The sequence below is a fragment of the Bufo bufo genome, chromosome 4 (genome assembly GCF_905171765.1).
Source record: "Bufo bufo chromosome 4, aBufBuf1.1, whole genome shotgun sequence".
Classification (NCBI taxonomy): domain Eukaryota; kingdom Metazoa; phylum Chordata; class Amphibia; order Anura; family Bufonidae; genus Bufo; species Bufo bufo.
This window is the reverse complement of record NC_053392.1, coordinates 496,713,596-496,732,968: the sequence shown is the minus strand read 5'-3', so window position 1 is coordinate 496,732,968 and position 19,373 is coordinate 496,713,596. Positions and strand designations below refer to the sequence as shown.

Genomic DNA, 19,373 nt, shown 5'->3' with positions numbered 1-19,373 from the left:
AGTGGCAGGCTGAGTTACAGGGGGCAGAGACAGTCGGTCCTGTCCCCCAGCAGCAGATTGAGTTGTTGGGAATTGGGAGCCCAGTCTCCATCCCACAGCAACAGAAGGATTTGTTGGGAATTGGGAGCCCAGTCTCCATTCCCCAGCGGCAGCTTAACGTACCAGGGGGAGACAGTAAGCCCCACAATCGTGCAGATGGGACCGTGGTCTCTGCACTCACAGCACAGGGGGTAGGGACAGTCGGTCCTGTCCCCCAGCAACAGGGCTGTTTAGCCAAAGGGGAGACAGTCGGTCTCCCCCCACAGCAGCATGGTGGTTTATCTAAAGGGGAGACAGTCGGTCTCCCCCTCCAACAACCAGGCTACAACCAGGCTTCTTCCGTGGTAGTGCTGGCACCAGGGCAAAGTACCGCTGGTCTCTGCCCACTCAGAAACCCACCAAGGCAGTCTACCAGTCCCCCACACAGCCGTAGTGAGGCACATGGACATGGACAGGTTTCTCCCTTGCTCAGGTGTAGTAACCATTTATTGTGGGTGGGCTGTACTGCTGTTTCTGTTTTGTGGGTGGGCTGCTGGACTAACAAGGGCACTGACTGGCAGGAAGTCAGATACCCTGTTAGTCTGTTTGGAAAAGAGGAGAGATATGACGAGACCAATCTCGCCACATTGCATTGGAGAAGACTGGTTGCCCGCCTGCTTCCTTTAGACTCTGGCCCCATGTTGAAACGCTTGATTTTCCCCTGCAAAGACTATGTGAAAGAATTTGGCTCCATGGCAATTGAACTGTATTCGTGTAGTCTGAGAGCCATTCACCTAATAATTGAATGCACTCAGATCAAAGCTATCTGGGGATATGTTAAATGTCTATGTTTTATGCAATAGCTGCACAGTTAAATATTCTTATGTCTTTTATTGTATTTTGCTACCATGTGGCTAATGAAGTTTTGCCTCTGCCCTTGGAGATAAATTGGATTACTTACCAATTGTCTCCAGGACAGAAGACATTGAGAAAAACGGTGTATTCTCCTGCCTGTGATAATTACATTAACCCATTGTGTAAGGTAATTGTATCACAGGCAGAGGGGAGGATTTTGTGTGGGAGTGTCTGAGTGTATTGTACGTGTTTACTGGTTGTTTTACAAAACCCTGTGGGTGGTACTAATGTGTAAGAATGTGTATATAAGAACAATAAACACACAGCTCTGTCTGACCACTGCTTGACCCTCAACACAGAGCCTCGTCTCGTTCTTGGGGGGATTCACTGTATGCTGTTAGAGACTGATTGCTAGGAGTGTAAGCCGCTTGGGTGTGTTTCCTATTCGTCTGCTAGCAGCTATTCGTGAGGTTCCATTCGGGAGTTTGGAGTATTCCCTTGTATGCTGTTCGGGAGTTTGGTGTTCTGTAAGTAGCTGTGCCTGTAGCTCTGGAAGGGGAAGATCGCCTAAACGGTTTTAACCCCTTTTATGCCCGGGGTGCCGTTACAGTGGCCGTCCTGTAAAGATGACTGCAAGAGCACAGTGCAGACTGATCAATTAGGTGAAGAAGAATCCTAGAGTGTCAGCTAAAGACTTACAAAAGTCTCTGGCATATGCTAACATCCCTGTTAGCGAATCTACGATACGTAAAATACTAAACAAGAATGGATTTCATGGAGGATACCACAGAGGAAGCCACTGCTGTCCAAAAAAAAACATTGCTGCACGTTTACTGTTTGCACAAGAGCACCTGGATGTTCCACAGCAGTACTGGCAAAATATTCTGTGGACAGATGAAACCAAAGTTGAGTTGTTTGGAAGAAACACACAACACTATGTGTGGAGAAAAAGAGGCACATCACACCAACATCAAAACCTCATCCCAACTGTGAAGTATGGTGGTGGGGGCATCATGGTTTGGGGCTGCTTTGCTGCGTCAGGGCCTGGAAGGAAGGAAAATGAATTCCCAAGTTTATCAAGACATTTTGTAGGAGAACTTAAGGCCATCTGTCCACCAGCTGGAGCTCAACAGAAGATGGGTGTTGCAACAGGACAACGACCCAAAGCATAGAAGTAAATCAACAACAACAGAAGAAAATACGCCTTCTGGAGTGGCCCAGTCAGAGTACTGACCTCAACCCGATTGAGATGCTGTGGCATGACCTCAAGAAAGCAATTCACACCAGATATCCCAAGAATATTGCTGAACTGAAACAGTTCTGTGAAGAGGAATGGTCAAGAATTACTCCTGACCGTTGTGCACGTCAGGAAACGTTTGGTTGAAGTTATTGCTGCCAAAAGAGGTTCAACCAGTTATTAAATCCAAGGGTTCACATACTTTTTCCACCTGCACTGTGAATGTTTACATGGTGTGTTCAATAAAAACATGGTAACATTTAATTCTTTGTGTTATTAGTTTAAGCAGACTGTGATTGTCTATTGTTGTGACTTAGATAAAGATCAGATCACATTTTATGACCAATTTGTGCAGAAATCCATATCATTCCAAAGGGTTCACATACTTTTTCTTGCAACTGTATTCTATTACAAGCCTATAAAGGAATTAATTAACGGAACGCTGATGCGAACACCTCTTAAGGCTAGTTTCACACCTCCAGTGTGAAACTCCAGCATGGCTGTTTCGGCGGAGAATTGGATGGACACAAACCGCAGCATGCAGCCGGAATGCATACAGATCTCTGCCGGACCCCATTATACTTAATGGGGCTGGCGGATATTCTGTCTGTATAGGGTAGTGCCAGATCCGTCAGAACAGCCTGCTGGAATTCACACCGGAGATGTGAAAGTATCCTTATATGATGGAGTTGGAGCAGTTTTACCAGGAAGAATGAGCAAAAGCCCATTCTCTAGATCAGTGAGCTAAGCTATAGAGATGCACCCCTAGACATTTGCATCTGTAATTTCACCAAAAAGCTGCTCCACAAAGTACTGACTTGGGTGAATACTTATGCAAAGGAAATATTTTGCCCCTTTAAATTGACAGGCATGTTGTGTAAATTAAATAGTACAAAACCCCCAAAAATCTATTTTAATTTCATGGTATGCAACAAAACACAAAAAACAGCAGGGAGGATACTTTTGCAAAGCCCAAACTTTATTTTCCAATAACACATCTAAAATGCCTTTTAAAGTAATCAAAGGGGTTGTGCAAGATGAATTGGATACTTTCTTCCAAAACCAGTGCCACATTTTTGGCAGCGGACCGAGCCCTCCACAGCTCCTTTCCTCCTAGAGGGCACATCCTCCATTCTGCTCACTGGCCCCTCCATTCTGTTGGTCTGGCAGTCTGGACATGCCGGCCCTTCCCAGCGGGCCCAGCTGCCGAAGTTGCGCTAAGCTCTTCATGTGCCTATATTGCATGGAAAACAAAAAAATAAAGTATATTAGAAAAATCATTTTAAGAGATTTACACTATGTTTTAATAAATTTTATGTCTAAATTTAGGTATACTTCAAAAAGTATACTATGAAAGTAGTGGCGCAGATGTGAACATAGCCTGATTGTGGATTTCCAAGCTTACGTAATGTGGTTTTGAGCCGAAAATTTGTATGGGCATCCTTAAACTTAAGACATTTAGATTGGTCTGCTCTTTGTGCAATTGGTGGTATCATTATGCCTAGGTCCACAAGGCCTTTTAGACATAAGAAGGTTATAGATATCTATGGAATAATACTGAAAAAAGATCACTAAACAATTGGTAATCACTCATTCCACTGACTGTAAAATCATCTACATATAGAGAAAATTTTAAATAATTGAGCAAGGCTATCTCGGCAAGTTCAGAGTAGTGTACAAAATGCCAAAATTAACAGGACCAACAGGAAGCTTTTGCCAAGGTGGATGTCAAAGTGCGTGAATCTACTGTTAGAAAGCTGTTGCACAAATTAGATCTACATGGGTAGTGTGTCTGTAGTGTACAGGTAGCAGGGCAAAAAACATCCACACAAGGCATTCAGTATGTTTAAAATGACTTCTATGTAAGTTTATGGCAGTATGCCCAAATGAATTCACTACCACATTGGCAGACTGTGCATGCGAGATTAACTGAGAAGAATAAAAAAAGGAAACAGGAGTTCATCCACTTAACTTTCCAGGTATGGAGTACAGTAGAGGTCACAGTGGCAGTTGGGCACCTTCCTATAGCAGGCAATTCCAAACTCTTAATTTATGCACTCATATAGTGCTGCTATGTTTCACAGCACTTTACAGACATCCGCATCAAGCTGTCCCCAGTGGAGCTCACAATCTAAGTTCCCTATCAGCATGTCTTTGGAGTGTGGGAGGAAACCAGAGTGCCTGGAGGAAACCCACGCAAACACAGGGAGAACATACAAACTCCATGCAGATGTTGTCCTTGGTTGGATTTAAACCTAGGACCCCAGTGCTGCAAGGCACCAGTGCTAATAAATGAGCCACGGTTATTCCTTAGGACCTTTTCTTTCGCTGCCCCCTTATCCAGCGCTTTTATGGCGGAGTATCTCAGTGAGGAAGGGGACTTCCACACCACTCTAGGCTCTGAGGCCTAAAATCCTCACTGAAGCAGGTTTCCTAGCCTTTATACGTGGTCTTTGCCACATACACACTGTACTCCAAGCAGGTCTGTCAGCTATGTATTTGCATAATGTGGTTAGCTTTGCTAAGCAGTATGTTTTGGGGAGCTTTCTTCCCTAGAATCTCCACAAACAGTTTGAATAAATTGTCTCAGTGCTTCTAGACTCTCTATGGCCCTTATCTGTCCCTACCAAGCATCAGCACCTCTCCTGTCTCTCAGGTGCACTCCATGGTCATTTCTTCCACCTCCCATACTCCTTCCCTATAGCTGACCAGCATGCCTATACAGAGGAGGGAGTGCCCAGTTGGCAACCTCCCTTGTCACCTTGTTCTCGTAAGCTCAGCAGCTCAGAAACGATGTCCAAGTGCTGAGATGCTGCCTTACTTTTCATCGCAGTGTTCTTTATTTCGTGCCACGTTTTTCAATTCTGTTAAAAGGTAGTTTTTTCTGACTTGTGAAAAATTTGCCATTGGCTTCTGCTTTACAAAAAAAAAAAATGTGGTGTGAAACTAGCCTTGAATTTGCTGCTGTTTACAATATCTCCTCCCGTCTTCCACATTAAGTGCCAGTAGAAGCAAAGTAGATTCAGTCACTAGTGATTTCCATCTATAGTAAGTATGAAGTGCGTAATAACATAGCTGAAGGAATGTTGGAAGCCGTGATCCGCATTGTCTATGGTTTGCTGTTATTTAGTTGGGAAAGGATGACTGGAGGAGAAATGTGTGGAACAGGAATGCAGTTGTTTTCCTTAATCATTTGTTCTACATCCCTTCTGCTCACCTCAGGCTCACAGACCTTCTTTGTTTGGCTTCACTTGGGAGTCGTAGAGATTGTTTGTTTTTAAGATAAAAGACTAGTTGAGAAGGCATAGACTGTGCTCCACATTGACATATAACCACGCACATACTATCCGTCCACCTACTGGGGCTTCTGTTTATACAGGAACTCCCCAAAACTGCCCAGAAACACCTATTTATGGGCAGGATTTCTCAGCCCCACTTATTTTTGGCTCGGGACAGCTCAAATTTGCCGGGATTGTCTCTGAAACTCAAGGAACAGTCCCAGCAAATTCAAGATCGTTGGCAAGCATGCAAGTTCACCCAGCAGAAGCTGGGTGACAACACCCCTATGAATAAACTTTGCCAATATAAACAGGGAGGATGAGCAGGACGTGGTTTCTATAGCCCTTTCAAAGACTTCCACAATGCTTCTCGGGACCAAGTTTATAAAGGGAGTAGTGTTCCCTCTTTTCCTACATAAGCAAATCATAGCTGGCAATTCTTCCGGCGGCTGCCCACAACAACCAATTATTGCCCATAGCAACAACAGGGCAGATCACAGAACTGGCTTGTACTCCTTGTACAGCAGACATTTACATGAACCCCACATAGATAGGGCTCCATAGACCTGTAATGGAAGTCCTAACTGAGAGAGAACAGAGGAGAAGAAAAGGGGAATGGGGGGTGGGGGACTTCAAAAGCAACCACCACCACAACTATATAAATTAAACCCTCATAGGAAGGTTTCAGGAACTGTGTTGCCATGTGTCCCCGTGAGCAAATGCTCTGGGGGTCTCTTAGCATTCATATGAATGGGACTGAGCATCACATAGGCCATGCGACTGATGAATGTGATGTCAGTGGCCTAGGAAGACGCTGCGGTGCTCTGGTTCATACAGCTGATGGGCAGGAGTGCTGGGAGTTTGACTTCCCCCCAATCAGATACTGATGACCTTCCTGGGGATAGGTCATCAATGGTCTACTCTGGAAAACCCACTTAATAAAGACTAATGTGTAATAAACAAATAGGCCGCAGCAAAATTAACCCCTTCCCGACACATGACGTAATAGTAGGTCATGGCGGCAAGTGAATTCCCATATTTGGACGTACTATTACAGTCAGGTCCATAAATATTGGGACATGGACACAATTCTAAAATTTTTGGCTCTATACACCACCACAATGGATTTGAAATGAAACGCACAAGATGTGCTTTAACTGCAGACTGTCAGCTTTAATTTGAGGGTATTTACATCCAAATCAGGTGAACGGTGTAGGAATTACAACAGTTTGCATATGTGCCTCCCACTTGTTAAGGAGCCAAAAGTAATGGGACAATTGGCTTCTCAGCTGTTCCATGGCCAGGTGTGTGTTATTCCCTCATTATCCCAATTACAATGAGCAGATAAAAGGTCCAGAGTTCATTTCAAGTGTGCTATTTGCATTTGGAATCTGTTGCTGTCAACTCCTTCACCTATCAGTGAAGCAAGCCATCATTAGGCTGAAAAAACACAACAAACCCATCAGAGAGATAGCAAAAACATTAGGCGTGGCCAAAACAACTAAAAAAAAGGAACGCACCGGTGAGCTCATCAACACCAAATACCCTCAAATTAAAGCTGACAGTCTGCAGTTAAATCACATCTTGTTCATTTCATTTCAAATCCATTGTGGTGGTGTATAGAGCCAAAAATGTTAGAATTGTGTTGATGTCCCAATATTTATGGACCTGACTGTATGTCAAGGTGATCGGGCGGGAACCTGGGCGGTGCGCACCTGATCACTGCAGGGGCCCGGCAGTCATTGATAGCCGGGCCCATGCTGTATCCGCCGGCATCGCTGTAAAAGCCGATGACGGCGGCGGGTGAGGAAGCCCATCAGGTCCCCACACTGCTGTGGCAGGTACCCGATGGGTGACAAGGCAGCCTGATGCTGTGCAGAGGCTTCCCAATGCCTTGCACAGCATCGGGACCTGCCTTCTACGGGGGCCGAGGAGATCCAGCACCATGCTGGGTCTCCTAGGCAACCTGTTAGTGTATTAGGCCTCCTGCACACGGCCGTTTCTTTTTTCCGTTTACAAGTCGTTTTTTGCGTTCCGTATACGGTCCGTATACGGAACCATTCATTTCAATGGTTCCGCAAAAAAAGCAGAATGTACTCAGTATGCATTCCGTTTCCGAATTTCCGTTTTTCCGTTCCGTTGAAAGATAGAACATGTCCTATTATTGCCCGCAAATCACGTTCCGTGGCTCCATTCAAGTCAATGGGTCCGCAAAAAAGCGGAACACATACGGAAATGCATCCGTATGTCTTCTGTATCCGTTCCGTTTTTTGCGGAACCATCTATTGAAAATGTTATGCCCAGCCCAATTTTTTCTATGTAATTACTGTATACTGTATATGCCATACGGAAAAACGGAACGGAAACAAAAAACGGAACAACGGATCAGTAAAAAACGGACCGCAAAACACTGAAAAAGCCATACGGTCGTGTGCAGGAGGCCTTACTCAGTGTAATACACTAACAGGCAATGCATTACAATACAGATGTATTGTAATGCATTGTGGAGGGGATCAGACCCCCAAAAGAGTGGGACAGAAATAAAGTTTAAAAAATAAATTAAAAAAGTGTTTTTAATAAAAAAAAAAAAGTTTCAAGTAAAAAAAGAAAAAAAAACTCTCCTTTTCCCAGATTTTATAATAAAAAAATAAGAAACACACATATTAGGTATCGCCACATCCGTAACGACCGGCTCTATAAATATATCACATAATCCACCCTATCCGATAAACACTGTAAAAAAAAAAGAATAAAACCTGTGTAAAAAAAAAAGCCATTTTTGTCACCTTACATCACAAAAAGTGCAACACCAAGCGATCAAAAAGGCGTATACCCCCAAAATGTTACCAATAAAACATCATCCTGCAAAAAATGAGCCCCTACATAAGACAATCACCAAAAAAAATTAAAAAAACTATAGCTCTCAGAATATGGAGACACTAAAACTGTTTCAAAGAGGATAGATTATCAGTAATAAAAAGGTACAGAACATCTTTAAGTAAGAGCCATTTCCATGGGTAGGTTCTCTGCCCATAAGGATCTTTGATTGACAATCACTTTTCATTCTAGCAATTATAGTAATTCTTTAAAATACAACTAAAATACCATTCTGTCATCAGTCTCTCAGTAGTGGTTAAATCAGACTTATATCTAGCAGAATGTTAAGAATTATTTCATGAAGCTTGCTTGGCAATAAGCAGATCTTTGCGGTTCTGGCTTATGTAACACCTAGTGATCAGCTGTTAAAGGGATTCTGTCACCAGATTTAACCCTTTTTAGGGCTCTTTCACACCTGCGTTCTTTTCTTCCGGCATAGAGTTCCGTCGTCGGGGCTCTATGCCGGAAGAATCCTGATCAGTTTTATCCTAATGCATTCTGAATGGAGTGAAATCCGTTCAGGATGCATCAGGATGTCTTCAGTTCCGGAACGGAACGTTTTTTGGCCGGAGAAAATACCGCAGCATGCTGCGCTTTTTGCTCCGGCCAAAAATCCTGAAGACTTGCCGCAAGGCCGGATCCGGAATTAATGCCCATTGAAAGGCATTGATCCGGATCCGGCCTTAAGCTAAACGTTGTTTCGGCGCATTGCCGGATCCGACGTTTAGCTTTTTCTGAATGGTTACCATGGCTGCTGGGACGCTAAAGTCCTGGCAGCCATGGTAAAGTGTAGCGGGGAGCGGGGGAGCAGCATACTTACCGTCCGTGCGGCTCCCGGGGCGCTCCAGAGTGACGTCAGGGCGCCCCAAGCGCATGGATCACGTGATCACATGGCACGTCATCCATGCGCATGGGGCGCTCTGACGTCATTCTGGAGCGCCCCGGGAGCCGCACGGACTGTAAGTATACCGCTCCCCCGCTCCCCGCTCCTACTATGGCAACCAGGACTTTAATAGCGTCCTGGCTGCCATAGTAACACTGAAAGCATTTTGAAGACGGATCCGTCTTCAAATGCTTTCAGTACACTTGCGTTTTTCCGGATCCGGCGTGTAATTCCGGCAAGTGGAGTACACGCCGGATCCGGACAACGCAAGTGTGAAAGAGGCCTAAGCTAGCTGACATTAGGGATGTGCTAATGTCAGCTAAACCTAACTAGCCTATTCCTACTTTTATCTATGTCCCCGTTACGCCAGAAATCTAACTTTTATAATATGCTAATTAGCCTCTAGGGGCAGGAGGGGGGGGGGGCGTTGTTCCTACTCCTAGAGGCTCCGTTCTCCCACCTTTGTCGCCTTCTTCCAAGTCCTGATTGACAAGGCCAGGCAGCGCACGCATCTGTCTGCCAGCCCTGTGCTCTAGTGAAATCTTGCGCCGTTCAGTATTCGGCGCAGGCGCAGTGAGGAAGCTGGCACCCTGCGAGCGTCTCTTCCTCACTGCGCCTGCGCCGAATGCTAAATCGCTAATGTCAGCTAGCTTAAATAGGGTTAAATCTGGTGACAGAAACCCTTCAAGACTGAGGAAAGTCTGACATGGAGTATTAAATATTCTATACTAAGGGCCCTTGCACACGACCGTATGCCCTCCGAGACATACGGTCCGTGAGCAGGCCTTATGTCCTGGAGCGGCATTGATCATGGGCACGGGAGCACACAACATCATAGATTACAATGATACTGTGCACGTCGGGTCGCCAGCAGAACTATTGTCCCACACTCATATGTCTCGGAGGGCATACGGTTGTGTGCAAGGGCCCTAAATGTGACCAGGGGTGTATATAAAAATCATTGGGCCCCATAGCAAAAATCTAAATTGTGCCCCATACACTGCCCCTGAGCCCTTCCACTACTTACCCGTAGCCCTTCACACCACCTGCCTGGCTTCTCCCTGCCTGCCACTTTTCAATAGCAAAAAAAAAAATGTAAAAAAAAATTTGTATTGGGAAACTTCATGGACTGCTACAAACTCAACACCCCCCCCCCTTCCCTCACCCACCATCATGAACTATTGCAGTCTTATCATGTTCCGCAATGAACTGTGTCTGCAATCCTATCAGCCCGCCTATGAACTGTGCTGCAGCTGCAGTCTCATGAGCCACACATAGTACCCCAGGCTACATGCACATCTGCTGCAGAGGTTCCGGCAAAAATAAAGGGCAAAAAACGCTGCATGCCGCGGTATTTCATCCGGTAAACTACTTGTACTCACACCGGATCCTGACAGACCCCATTATTGTGAATAGGATATGGCAGGTGCAAATGCAATTCTGGTATTTTGTTCCTATGCTGGAACAGAATAACAAAATCTGATCACAAGTGTGCACCTACCCTTACCCGATGAAGTATGCCCACTGCTGCTGCCTTTTATATAATGTGCCATCCTCCTATGGATTGTGCCTGCTACATTATATTATATAATGTGCTATATACCCCACCTCTCCCCCATGAACTGCTGCCTGCTTTTATTTCCTCACACCTCAGCTGCTGCAGAACCTCATAATACACACAATAGCTGCTGCAGAACATCATAATACACACCTCAGCTGCTGCAGAATCTCATAATACACACCTCAGCTGCTGCAGAACATCATAATACACACCTCAGCTGCTGCAGAACATTATAATGTACACCGCAGCTGCTGTAGAACATCAAAACTCATACTTCAGCTGGTGCAGAACCTCATAATATACATCTCAGCTGCTATGGAACATCATAATACACACCTCAGATGCTGAAGAACCTCATTATACACATCTCAGATGCTGTAGAACCTCATAATACACACCTAAGATGCTGCAGAATATAATACACACCTCAACTGCTGCAGAACCTCATTAGATGTGTGTATTATGAGGTTCTGCAGCAGTTGCGGTGCATATTATGATGTTGTGCAGCAGCTGAGGTGTCTGTTATGAGGTTCTATAGCAGCTGAGGTATTAAATTCTGCAGCAGCTGAGGTGTGCATTATGAGGTTCTGCAGCACCTGAGGTGGGTATCATAAGGTTCTGCAGAGGCAGAGGTGTGTATTACGATGTTCTGCAGAACCTGAGGTGTGTATTACGATGTTCTGCAGAACCTGAGGTGTGTATTAAGATGTTCTGCAGCACCTGGGGTGTGTATTAATATACACATCAGGTTCTGCAGAACATCATAATACACACCTCAGGTTCTGCAGAACATCTTAATACACACCTCAGCCTCTGCAGAACCTCATAATACCCACCTCAGGTGCTGCAGAACATCTTAATACACACCTCAGCTTCTGCAGAACCTCATAATACACACCTCAGGTGCTGCAGATTAGCATAGCACACACCTCAGCTGCTGCAGATCTTCATAATACACACTTCAACAGCTGCACAACATGATAATCTGATGTTTAAGAACATATAAGTCTTTGATGATCACGGCTGTGTTGGGGCTACAATCACAGATCAGGTCGTGAATGCTGGACAATATTTACAGCTTGCCATTCTCCATGGTGGAAATCCATGACATCTCTTCATATTTAGTGGTATCCATCAGGTGTTGTTGTCTGTGATGTGCCATGGTTTCCGTTGTTGTGCTCCTATGACAGAGCAGTGCTTCTATGACAGAGCAGAATGGCAAAAGTCACTAGCGCAAATGTCAACACAGCCTAATACACACCTTAGCTGCTGCAGAACATCATTATACAAGAGATCTGTAAGTCTCATCATTACCAGGTTGTTATTGGAAATTAGAGGGCAATACATGGAGGGGTAAAGAAGAAGTGAACTACAACTCCCAGCATGTCCAACCTGATATTATTGGACACAAGTTGACATTACAAAGAGAGAGTATAAAAGGAGAGAACTACAACCACCATGATTGCCAGACTGTTATTATACAGCATCAGTGGACATTATAAGAGGAGAGAACTACAAATCCCAGCATGTCCAGACTGTTATTGTAGGGCATCACTGAACATTACATGGAGAGGTATACAGTAGGACAGAACTACAACTCTCAGTATTTCTAGGATGCTATGGGCTATCCCACAACCTCTCCTCCGCATGTAGTTCACAACTTTTTCCTCTCCCCTGATGAGCTCCTGCTCCCTGCACTGGTCACATGATGATGACATCATTACAGGTCCTTCACCTGCAAAACTGCTGAGCTCTGTAGTCCTGCCCTGATTTCATGATGACATCATCACAGCTAGTTATGTAAGTGTAATTAGGGGGTGGGACTGACGGCCCGGCCCCCTTGCTCCACAAACCCCATAGCAGCTGCGTGGTCTGTCTCCATTGGAGGTACGCCACTGCATGTGACGCATGGACAGGGCTATCTGCCAGAGCTACTTTCTGCTTTGGTTCATAGATAGCATCGTCTCTATAATAATTTGCCCTTTTCCTTTCCTTGCCAATGACTCCCAAATTCCTGCTAGGTGGCAGTTCAGTAGCCATGGATGTATAAGATACATCCTTGCTTTTAATGGCTGTATCTCAGGTTCTATCCTGTCCATACCCAATCTTTAGCATAAAATGTGCTGGCTGGTTCTCTAGTGAATCTCATTACACGCTAAATTAACAGCGATAACGGGATTATCACTAGTAATAAATATGTAATATATTTCTGACATTTACAGTATGACTGTCACAATAAAAGATAGTTTTCAATTCCTTTTTGAGATGGGTGTAATACAGGTGCCTTTTTTGTGCCCATATTGTGGACACAACATTCGGACAGGTCATTAGGATCAGAATTATAGCAAGTCCAAATCTGATGACCCATAGGAGAATTAGGTGCAAAATAGCTGAAAAACCTTCTGCAGCCAGAGGGTTAAAATGGTAATATTAGTGTAGCAGTATTTTTAGATCTTATGCCTGCTGATTTGTATAGTGCAGAAACCCCCCTTTTTTTGCTGTTTATGGAGATATTTTCTATATATTCACTAACACACATAGTAATAAGTTCAGATGGTGCCCATATCTTGTCCCTCACAGCTTCCTGAACAGCTTCTTTGCCATTTTTGCCAATCATTAGGGACAGAATGAAAAATGTGCTGAGTATTTTTGTGATAACAGTTGTATTTTGACAGAAGTTTAAAAAACTGGAATTCCCCCGTGGAGACCATGTATAGATATGAGATAACATGAAATATATTTGTTACTGCTAATGGATAAACTGCTCAGTTTTGCACAGAGGAGGTTACTTAATCCTAAAGTTACACTCCTAGTTAATCTTAAAGGACTACAATAATTAAAATAATAATTACAGTAAAAATGGTCACTGGGTCAATATAAGCAGGAAAGGACGCACACAACGCAGTGCATGCCATGTTCTCATCAGCTACTGCATATGGAGAAGGAAGGAGAAAGTCCCTCCCTTCCCACTGTGCCATGGCCAGCGGGAAGTACATTGCCATTGGGGAGTGGACTGACAGCCCCTCCTGCCGGACCGCTCTTTGCGGATGTCAAGACGGGGCACATGGCTGTCGGTTCAGCGGCTGATGATCCAGATGCTGTGGGTGTTGGGGGCTGGGACAGGAGGAGAGGGGGCAACTGTTTGTTTTTTCGGGCAGATGTCTTGCTCAACCTGTGATACATTGCAGCAATAGCACCTGCCCTAACATCTGCTACACAAGCACAGGGGCCCCACAGCGTATAACTTCAGGCACAATGGTTGCTGTACAGGGGCCCCAAAGTGTGTAACGTCAGGACTAATGGCTATCATAGAGGGTCCCACAAAATGAGTACCATCAGTGCTCATAGCATCAGGATAATGTAACTTGTTAACCCCAATGTTGCCATTATGTAAATTAAACAATGAGGTCACTTATTATTAGAGTTGAAGCACATGGTGTTATTACTTTTAAATTAAACAATGAGGTCACTTATTATTAGAGTTGAAGCACATGGTGTTATTACTTTAGTACCTCCATGTGCCTCACATTAATAGTAAATGTAACCCCAGCAAGTACTTCCTAATATAATGGGCAACATGGGGTTAATGTGTGAGGTACATGATGAGGTTACTTAGTAATAATGTGAGGTACATGGAAGTTCAAAATTAATAGCAAGTATCCCTATCATGTACCTCAAATAAATCCCTCTTTACCCATTATGTGAGGAGGTCCTCATGGGGTTATTTAATACACTGCTCAAAAAAATTAAGGGAACACAAAAATAACACATCCTAGATCTGAGTTAATTAAATATTCTTCTGAAATACTTTGTTCTTTACATAGTTGAATGTGCTGACAACAAAATCACACAAAAATTAAAAAATGGAAATCAAATTTTTCAACCCATGGAGGTCTGGATTTGGAGTCACACTCCAAATTAAAGTGGAAAAACAAACTACAGGCTGATCCAACTTTGATGTAATGTCCTTAAAACAAGTCAAAATGAGGCTCAGTAGCGTGTGTGGCCTCCACGTGCCTGTATGACCTCCCTACAACGCCTGTGCATGAGGTGGCGGACGGTCTCCTGAGGGATCTCCTCCCAGACCTGGACTAAAGCATCTGCCAACTCCTGGACAGTCTGTGGTGCAACGAGACGTTGGTGGATAGAGCGAGACATGATGTCCCAGATGTGCTCAATTGGATTCAGGTTGGGGAACGGATGGGCCAGTCCATAGCATCAATGCCTTCATCTTGCAGGAACTGCTGACACACTCCAGCCACATGAGGTCTAGCATTGTCTTGCATTAGGAGAAACCCAGGGCCAACCGCACCAGCATATGGTCTCACAAGGGGTCTGAGGATCTCATCTCGGTACCTAATGGCAGTCAAGCTACCTCTGGCGAGCACATGGAGGGCTGTGCGGCCCTCCAAAGAAATGCCACCCCACACCATTACTGACCCAATGCCAAACCGGTTATGCTGGAGGATGTTGCAGGCAGCAGAACGTTCTCCACGGCGTCTCCAGACTCTGTCACGTCTGTCACATGTGCTCAGTGTGAACCTGCTTTCATCTGTGAAGAGCACAGGGCGCCAGTGGCGAATTTGCCAATCTTGGTGTTCTCTGGCAAATGCCAAACGTCCTGCACGGTGTTGGGCTGTAAGCACAACCCCCACCTGTGGATGTCGGGCCCTCATATCACCCTCATGGAGTCTGTTTCTGACCGTTTGAGCAGACACATGCACATTTGTGGCTTGCTGGAGGTCATTTTGCAGGGCTCTGGCAGTGCTCCTCCTGTTCCTCCTTGCACAAAGGCGGAGGTAGCGGTCCTGCTGCTGGGTTGTTGCCCTCCTACGGCCTCCTCCACGTCTCCTGATGTACTGGCCTGTCTCCTGGTAGTGCCTCCATGCTCTGGACACTACGCTGACAGACACAGCAAACCTTCTTGCCACAGCTCGCATTGATGTGCCATCCTGGATAAGCTGCACTACCTGAGCCACTTGTGTGGATTGTAGACTCCGTCTCATGCTACCACTAGAGTGAAAGCACCGCCAGCATTCAAAAGTGACCAAAACATCAGCCAGGAAGCATAGGAACTGAGAAGTGGTCTATGGTCACCACCTGCAGAACCACTCCTTTATTGGGGGTGTCTTGCTAATTGCCTATAATTTCCACCTGTTGTCTATCCCATTTGCACAACAGCATGTGAAATTGATTGTCACTCAGTGTTGCTTCCTAAGTGGACAGTTTGATTTCACAGAAGTGTGAAAGGAGTTACATTGTGTTGTTTAAGTGTTCCCTTTATTTTTTTGAGCAGTGTATTATATGAGACACATGGCCTCACACAGAGGTCGCACTACATTTTTTCCGTAAGAGTAAAAATACTCCTCTGACCATTTTTGAGGAGTATTTTTACCCGAGGAGGAGTATGAAAGTTGCGGTGATTCAAATACATAATACGTACAGTACAGACCAAAAGTTTGGACACACCTTCTCATTCAAAGAGTTTTCTTTATTTTCATGACTATGAAGGCATCAAAACTATGAATTAACACATGTGGAATTATATACATAACAAACAAGTGTGAAACAACTGAAAATATGTCATATTCTAGGTTCTTCAAAGTAGCCACCTTTTGCTTTGATTACTGCTTTGCACACTCTTGGCATTCTCTTGATGAGCTTCAAGAGGTAGTCACCTGAAATGGTCTTCCAACAGTCTTGAAGGAGTTCCCAGAGATGCTTAGCACTTGTTGGCCCTTTTGCCTTCACTCTGCGGTCCAGCTCACCCCAAACCATCTCGATTGGGTTCAGGTCCGGTGACTGTGGAGGCCAGGTCATCTGGCGCAGCACCCCATCACTCTCCTTCATGGTCAAATAGCCCTTACTTTCAAAGTTTTCCCAATTTTTCGGCTGACTGACTGACCTTCATTTCTTAAAGTAATGATGGCCACTCGTTTTTCTTTACTTAGCTGCTTTTTTCTTGCCATAATACAAATTCTAACAGTCTATTCATTAGGGCTATCAGCTGTGTATCCACCTGACTTCTCCTCAACGCAACTGATGGTCCAAACCCCATTTATAAGGCAAGAAATCCCACTTATTAAACCTGACAGGGCACACCTGTGAAGTGAAAACCATTTCAGGGGACTACCTCTTGAAGCTCATCAAGAGAATGCCAAGAGTGTGCAAAGCAGCAATCAAAGCAAAAGGTGGCTACTTTGAAGAACCTAGAATATGACATATTTTCTGTTGTTTCACACTTGTTTGTTATGTATATAATTCCACATGTGTTAATTCATAGTTTTGATGCCTTCAGTGTGAATCTACAATTTTCATAGTCATGAAAATAAAGAAAACTCTTTGAATGAGAAGGTGTGTCCAAACTTTTAGTCTGTACTGTAGGCCTGCACTTGCCCACATCTGTTTGGAGCCTCTGTTGCACATTATATGTTAACAGATGCCATACTGTGGCATCCGTCACCATAGAGTTCCACTGTGTAAAAAAAATATATATATATATATATATACTTTAGCCTATAAGTTTTTTTGCTGGACTTTACAGGATGGAAAAACATGGTACACTAAGCATATTTTTTATTTTTTTTTGCAATGGAACTCCATAATGACGAATGCCCCAGTATGGCATCTGTCTGAGCCGTCCGTTAATGTACACGTTTTTTTGTGTACATTGAACATATGACAAAAACTCACCCTTATGTACCCGATCCAGCACTTTCGTTATTTTCGTTGTTCTGCTCCGTTAGTTGAGCAGAACAACAGAAATAAATAGCAGTGATGTGAACGGGGCTTAAGAGGTGGGTATTTATGAAGGGGAACTGCAACCACCATCATTCCTTCAGAGCTGCAGACATGAATGTGAGCTGGATCCTGGCTACATGTGATAATGCGGTGGCCATGGCGTGTGCTGCACTGGGTGTGTTTCTTTGCTCGGTGACTGGTGTATGTGAGTAATGCACAGGGCAGGATCTGTTGCTAGGACAGTTCCGGCCTGCAGCTTTAATAGTAAGAACTAGAGGTACTGCCCCATCAAGAAGACCCGGGTCCGTGTGCTCAGGACCCTTCTGTGTGACGGGAGAGTTGGTGTAACCAGTTGGGGCAGCGTGAATTTTTACCATTGACTCAGTGGGATGATGGATACGTTTGCGTAGCGTCTGTGCATGGACCCTCTGGCCGAGCAGAGAAGCCCTGGACTTGGGAAGTGACGCCTTGGTGCAGTGACTGCTCCAGGCTGGAGACTCTTCTACTATATTTGCCCATTATTTAAAGAGCTGCAGCATCATGGAGAATGAGGAAGAGAATCTGCTCTGTGGTGGTTGTAGTCCTGTCGTCCTGCGCAACCACAGATCTGCAAGAGCCTCTCCTCCTGTCTCCCTGCCTCGACAACTGCCCACATCTCCACTGCTAGGTGTGACTACGATTATCGGGTCCAGGCATAGCGCAGTGTCAACTCCACTGAACCCCCAGGTAAATCCAGAACTAATGGAATTTGGCTTCCAGGGGGTTATTAATAGAAATCCAGCGCTCTGCGTCTTGTCACAAAACTTACTGGTTTAGGTTGTAGGGGAAGAAGAGTAAAAGTGGCTTTATGACCGCGCTGTCATACTCGTCATCGCTCCCTGGCTGTAGTCTTCAGCTCGCTCATCCGCCACCATGCTTCTAGGGGTCCTTGCGCAGCGCGCCCGGCACTGCTTGCTTCTGCCGCCCGGCACTGCTTGCTTCCGCCGCCCCCAGGAGCCAGCCCCTCCTCCTTCCAGCTTCCCCTGCTGCAGGGCGCTGTATCGCTCTGATGCCCGCCCGAACCAACCAATAGCAAAGCTCCTTGCTGTAAGGCGCCTTGTTATTGGTTATTGCAGGCACAGGCAGCATCGCTGCGCTGCCTGTGCCGTTCACAGCGCGCCCTACGCTGATGAAAAGCAGGGAAAAGTCTAAGGCGTATTGGTACGCCTTAGACTTTTTCCAGGGAGTAAAATGGCCTGAACAGGCGTCTATGACGCTTGTACAGGCGTTATTGTGACCTCTGGCCTCACATTAATAGTAAGTAACTCTCTCATGTACCTCAGGCATTAACCCCATGTTCATTAAGTGAGAAAATACTTGATGTGGTTACTAATATGAGGCACATGTTTTTTTAAATTTTGACTTCCATGTGCCTCACATTAAGGGTCCATTCACACGTCCGCAAAATGGGTCCGGATCCATTCCACAACGTTGCGGAACGGATCTGGACCCATTCATTTTCAATGGGGCCGCAAAAGATGCGAACAGCACACAGTGTACTGGCCGCATCTGCACGTCCGTTCCGCAAAAAAATAGAACATGTCCTATTCTTGTCCGCAGACATGGACAGGAAAAGGCATTTCTATTTAAAGTGTCGGCCATGTGCGGACCGCAAAACACTTGACGATGTGTGAATGCACCCTAAAAGTAAGTGACCCTATTAAGTACCTTCACATAATAGGCAATCAATACTTTGCAAAAAAACTCCCACTAAAATACTTGTATATTAACGTGTTGGTGTTTTATTGTGTATTATTGAATTGGTATCAAGTATTGTGATATTTTCTTGGTATCCAAATCAAACTCAAAATTCTGGTTTCGTGACAACTCTAGTGACAATTATTAACAGATTGGCCGGCAGCCGTGATGTGCATGTGGATGGCA

At 44.9% G+C, this 19,373-nt stretch overlaps 1 protein-coding gene and 1 long non-coding RNA gene across 2 annotated transcripts in view; one reads left to right on the top strand and one right to left on the bottom strand.

Annotated features, from left to right (window-relative positions):
* The window catches only part of EDARADD (EDAR associated death domain), an 87,284-nt gene that overhangs the window by 21,353 nt on the left and 46,558 nt on the right, over positions 1 to 19,373 (top strand). The window lies entirely within an intron of this gene.
* On the bottom strand, positions 3,068 to 10,218 carry LOC120998774. Its single transcript, XR_005778479.1, has 2 exons — positions 10,176 to 10,218; positions 3,068 to 3,344 (listed from the first exon to the last, which is right to left on the bottom strand). It is a non-coding gene; the product is annotated as an uncharacterized LOC120998774 (long non-coding RNA).